We start from the raw sequence: 6,483 nt of genomic DNA, 5'->3' as shown, positions 1-6,483 counted from the left end.
CCTAGCGCCATAAAATAACGCCATGAATTAACATGGACTCTCAATGGAGACAAGTTTGTTTCTAAGGCGTCAAACTGCCGACTCATTCACGTCACGTGACACGTACATGTCATGTAGACATAGTGTTCACGTCACGTAACGTGTCACGTGTCAGTTTGTGTATAAGTTTATTATGAATGATCTTACCATGAACGCCTTAAAAATGTCTACCTTTTTAGGTGTTAGTTTAAATGTCTGTTTAGTTCATCAATTTCATTTGTCGATTTAGCTAAAATAGGCCTATCACCTCAATGCAAAAATTATTAGGCTAGTTGATATTGCAGCCACCATTACTGTGTAGATATGCCTATTTCACGCATTAAAACCTCTTGGGGCTAGGGGGCAGTATTGAGAATTTTGAAAAAAAGATGTGCCCATTTTTAACTGCCTCCTACACCAACCCAGAAGCTAGAATATGCAAATTATTGTTCAGGTTTGGATAGAAAACACTCTGAATTTTCTAAAACTGTTTGAATGGTGTCTGTAAGTATAACAGAACTCATATGGCAGTCAAAACCCTGAGACAAATTCTGACAGGAAGTGGATACCTGATGTGTTGAATTACCTTTAAGCCTATGCGATTGAAACACACAGGGGCTTATTAATTTTTGAGCACTTCCTATGGCTTCCACTAGATGTCACCAGTCTTTAGAAAGTGTTTTGAGTCTTATACTGTGAGAACTGAACGAACAAGAGCCTTGGAACGGTGGTGGCCGATTAGACTCTGGCGCGCGAGTTCATGTTTGGTACTCTCGTTCCAAAACGTTTTAAAAGAGAATGCAAACGTCCGCCTTGAATATTATTCATGTTCTGGTTAAAAAAGGCACTAATGATTTATGCTATACAACGTTTGACATGTTTGAACGAACGTAAATATTTTTTTTCCCCTCGTTCATGACGAGAAGTCCGGCTGGCATAGATCATGTGCTAACAACACGGAGCTTTTTGGACATAAATTATGAGCTTTTTCAAACAAAACTACATTTGTTATGGACCTGGGATTCCTGGAAGTGACATCTGATGAAGAGAATCAAAGGTAATGGATTATTTACATAGTATTTTCGATTTTAGATCTCTCCTACATGGCGGTTAGTCTGTATCGCAAAGCGTATTTTTCTGGGCGCAGTGCTCAGATTATTGCAAAGTGTGATTTCCCAGTAAGGTTATTTTTAAATCTGGCAATCCGGTTGCGTTCAAGAGATGTAAATCTATAATTCTTTGAATGACAATATAATATTTTACCAATGTTTTCGAATAGTAATTATTTAATTTGTTGTGCTGCTTGACTGGCGGTTATTGGAGGGAAACGATTTCCTCAACATCAACGCCATAGTAAAACCCTGTTTTTGGATATAAATATGAACTTGATAGAACAAAAAATGCATGCATTGTCTAACATAATGTCCTAGGAGTGTCATCTGATGGAGATTGTCAAAGGTTAGTGCATCAATTTAGCTGGTTTTCTGCTTTTGGTGACGCCTTTCTTTGAATTGACAAAACATTACACACAGCTATTGTCAATGTACTCTCCTAACATAATCTAACTTTATGCTTTTGCCGTAAAGCCTTTTTGAAATCGGACAACGTGGTTAGATTAAGGAGATGTTTATCTTTCAAAGGGTGTAAGATAGTTGTATGTTTGAGAAATTTGAATTATGACATTTCATTGTTTTCAAATTTGGCGGTCTTGATATTTCACCTGTTGTTGATTGGGTGTACCAGGGGTGGGACGCTTGCGTCCCACATAGCCCATAGAGGTTAATAAAAAAAATCAAGCGTTTCTTGGTAGCCAAGTGGTTAGAGCATTGGGCAAGTAACTGAAAGGTTGCTAGATCGAATCCCAAAGCTGAATCCCAAAGCTTGTCGTTTTGCCTGTGCAAGGCGACTGAGTACGTGGATTTCGATTAAGGCCACCTCCCGCACCCCTCCGATTCAGATGGGTTGGGTTAAACACAACTGACTAGGTATCCCCCTTTCATTTTCTTTGTTGGAGGTAGCTTAGGTCTCTAGTGGCGCATTCAAAACAACTTGGCAATCTCTGACTTCCAACTTCATTGCGTTCAAGACAACTGGGAACTCTGAAAAAAATGAGCTCAGACTAGGATTTTTCTTTTGTTTTGAACAGTCATCCAACTCGGAATCTCTGGCATCTTTTTCTGACCTGAAAATCACTGATGTCATGATTTGACCTAGTTTTCTCCCCATTTCCCAGTTTACCGGATTAACAGATGCAATTCTTCGTCTATACATTTGAATTGAGGGGGTATGTGAGGATATAGGTCTTGTTATAGAGACGTGCAAAAAGCATATGCTACCACTTGTTTGCTTAGCCATAGGAAGAGCAACGGTCCAGATTTTATAAAGCGTTCTAGGCTATAACAATAATAAAACTCCATGATTATTTATGCAGTCTACTAGCCTATTGAAGGTCTTGCGCAGCCTAAACATCACAGGAAAATGTGGTTGGTTTATTAAATGCTCTGCAATGTAGACCTATGCCTTATGCAAAATACCAAGAAGTTAGAATCGGTATGGGTCTACACATCGACCAAACAGCTTAACAGATAATAACATGTATTATTCAGGAGAATCCAATTGAATCAGGCTATTCATTTTAGCGCAGTTGCATTCTTACGCATATCCTTAGACTAAACTGAACCGAAAACAGCCTGTTTTGATCACAGATCATGATGAAGCCTGAACATTTAAGCTGTTTGTCATTGATTTAGCCCACAATTGCCTACAGATTTGATACACATGAAGACCTATATTTAATCTGGAATTGACAAACAAAAGCCTGACTAGGATCTCAACTTTCCCCCACGTCATATTTATTACCAATTAGGCTAAATGTATTCCTATTCATTTGCATAGACTAACCATTGTGATTAATGTTATTTACCATCTTCTGCTTTTAATGAATAAATAGGCATCAGGGTAAACATAATATAATTTCAGTGCCCCCCACACACACATTAATGCTACTTACCTAACAGATCAGAAAGTGAGCAAATTTCCACTTCATTCATATGCAAATACATTTGAATCACATACAGTGATTCATACACTGACTTGTCTGGCTGGCATGTTTTCATTTTAAACAGGCATTCCCTTATCTACACTGAAATCATTTTAGTCCTCAATTATTGTAAAGTGGTTGTTCCACTGGATATCATAAGGTGAATGCACCAATTTGTAAGTCGCTCTGGATAAGAGCGTCTGCTAAATGACGTAAATGTAAATGTATATTATGATTTAAAAAAATCATAGCTCATTCGTACACCCTTGTGGTTGAATATATCTATTGCATGTCTTATGATACAATTAATAATGTTGAACTAACAAATACCATCAAGGGATATGTTACAATTTACAATAACGAACACCTTATGAAACAGCTGTGAACACCATTCTAGCAATATTTTAGATTTTAATACATAACCATTTATATGTTTTTGGTACATGTGTTTCAATTTACTTTCTGATTTTTTTGTACACTCACATGGAAACCATAGACTGAAATAATTCTGGTGTGTGGAATAGAGAGGAGGGAAGTATTGTGTGGATGGGAGGTTCTGCCTGTTTTTCAACAGGTTGTAGACTCGAAGAGGGAAACTGCAATGTCCAGGCGCTGCTGCCCTCTTTGTTCTGAGTGTTTGCAGTGATAGTGTGAGCTGAACAGATTAGCTATAAAAACACCATGTGCCAAGTCTGATAGTTGTCTTGCTCTTTCTTAGCAGATAATGACAACTTGACAATAACAGTAGCTGATGTAATGAAGAGTTGGAGGGTGATTGGTAATGGAGGACATCAGCTGGATCCATGTCTGGGTGTTAGGCAGAACCCCTAGGTCCTGGAGAACAGGAGCAAAGGGAACAAGGTAGGAGACAGACGTAAACAAGCAAACACACAGGTTAAATGATTATCAGGTATGTAAAAATACAGTTATTGAATGATTTAATTTAAATGTTTGATTAGACATGCAATAATGTTCATGGAAGACAGAAAAGAAAGGATACCTGTCTAATTTTTGATGTCAGTTGGCTTGGTAAGGGAAGGTCCCTGGAAAAGATAGAGAGATGAGGTGTGAGAGAAGCTCCAGGGTGGTGTCATGACCACTGGAGTCATACACCTTAACAGTACCTACCTGGAAGTGGCGGTTACTTAACGTGACCCAGTGGTTAGCCTTGAGATTGACTATTTGGAGAAACCCCTGGGCCAGTGTTGGTACTGCTGACAGCATGGCGATGCCATCCACCATGAAGCAGCAAATGCAAATAGTTATCATCTGAGATTTTTATATTCACCTTAACGGATGTTGATCCCAGCTAAGAGCAGCAAGCTTTCCCGGGTCTCGCCTTCCTTTCATCCTTCTTCCAAGCCAAGTCATTCGCTCGGATGTCGAAGCACTTGGTCCCCTTGATTCTTCTCAGGTGGCTCTCCTTCTCATGTGCCCTGTCCATGTTCAGTCTCATTTTGATTGATAATAGAAATAAATGCAATCATATTTCATATTATTACAAATACATCTCTTATATATCTCAAGGAAAGCCAGAAGAATAAATTAACAGCGGACAATAATTGTTACCTGGTCAAAAACCTCCACATCCTTCTCAGTTCATGCCTGAAGGTTCGACAACTTCCACCACATCAGGTGGAGTATCAGTGACCTCAAAGTACGTTATACAAAAACAGCAAAAGAAAAACACTAAGTCAATCAAATAAATGTATACTACAGTATATGCAATAATGTTATACACAATTGCATCATTCCCTGTGGCTCAGTTGGTAGAGCATGGTGTTTGCTACGCCAGCATGGTGTGTGCAATGCCAGGGTTGTGGGTTTGATTCCCACGGGGGGCTGGTACAAAAAAAAAATGAGTGAAATAAATGATACTATCGCACATTCAATTATGTTATTATTGTAGACTATAGACTACTCCTGTATCTACCTTGTACAATATCGTAATCATTGAATGAAATAGTGTACCATCCACATTTACAATTTAATTGATCAATTAGATAAATAATACTAGCACATACAGTTACATTGTTGTAGAATAGGCTACTACTGTATCTACACTATATTAGGACACCGTTGTGATTTTGTCAGGCATGGTTTTAGGTCTTCTATCGAAGTTGCATGTTGTACCTTGTTTCCCTTCTTCAGTGAAAAGTAGTTATTTCATTTACAATTGAATTAATTCATTAAATAAATAATACTAGCACATAAAATTACGTTATTATACACTAGCCTACTCCACTATCGACACAGTAGATAATATTGCCTATGTGCTTTCGACAATACGTTATCAACAAAAAAGTATTATTTTCATATAAACCACATTTGCCTTAACACAGTAGACCTAAATATTTTCTAACGATATCACAAGTTAAATATAACCTACTTACTCCTCAATTGGATCAAGGACATCTTGGTAATTATTTTCATCGCTCTAATAATGAAACTATCTGGGGTAGACACTCGAAAATCGCTTCTGCCACTTATAAAAAAAACAAAATAAATGAATGTCTGTGTTGCCGCCGAGCTCTCAAATACCGTGCCAGTCTCTCACTCTATGAATGGTCACTGCTATCCAGATTCCTTGGGATGTCCTTACCCTGAACCCTAAACTAACACTAAACTTAACCATTTTATACATTTATACTTGATAGAGGTATGGACATCCCAAGCATTCCGAATAGCACGGACCCTCTGGGGAAAGCATATGAACTTCTCTGTAAATAATATTGCCTATGTGCTTTCGACAATACATTATCAACAAAAAAATTATTATTTACAAATAAACCAAATTTGCCTTAACGCAGTAGACCTAAATATTTCCTAATGATATCACAATTTAAATATAACCTACTTACTCCTCAATTGGATCTAGTACATCTTGGTAATTATTTTCATCGCTCTAATAAGGAAACTATCTGGGACAGACACTCAAAAATCGCTTCTGCCACTTGTAAAAAAAACAAAACAAATGAATGTCTGTGTCGCCGCAAACTCTCAAATACCGTGCCAGTCTCTCACTCTATGAATGGTCACTGCAATCCGGATTCCTTGGGATGTCCTTACCCTAAACTAACACTAAACTTAACCAATTTACATTTATACTTGATAGAGGTATGGACATCCCAAGGATAGCAGGGATCCTCTGGGAAAGTCTATGAACTGTTCTATTCGACTGAAGGGACATCCCAAAGAGCCGAATTGCACCTATGACCTCCTCTGAAAGCCGTGGACACAACTCTTATTGGTTGTCTGATGTGGAACTGGTAACAACACAGTCTGTGATTGGCCAACAACATTTAGATCTGTATACAGCGAGATACGATAACATACTATGCCATGCGGTGTTGAGGGAAAGACAGAATATCTACAGATTGGGCATCATCTTTTCTAGGCCATTAGCGATAACAGGAAATACACAA

The sequence above is a fragment of the Salmo salar genome, chromosome ssa02 (assembly GCF_905237065.1).
Source record: "Salmo salar chromosome ssa02, Ssal_v3.1, whole genome shotgun sequence".
Lineage (NCBI taxonomy): Eukaryota > Metazoa > Chordata > Actinopteri > Salmoniformes > Salmonidae > Salmo > Salmo salar.
The sequence above is the reverse complement of the archived record's forward strand: the minus strand, read 5'-3'. Positions refer to the sequence as shown.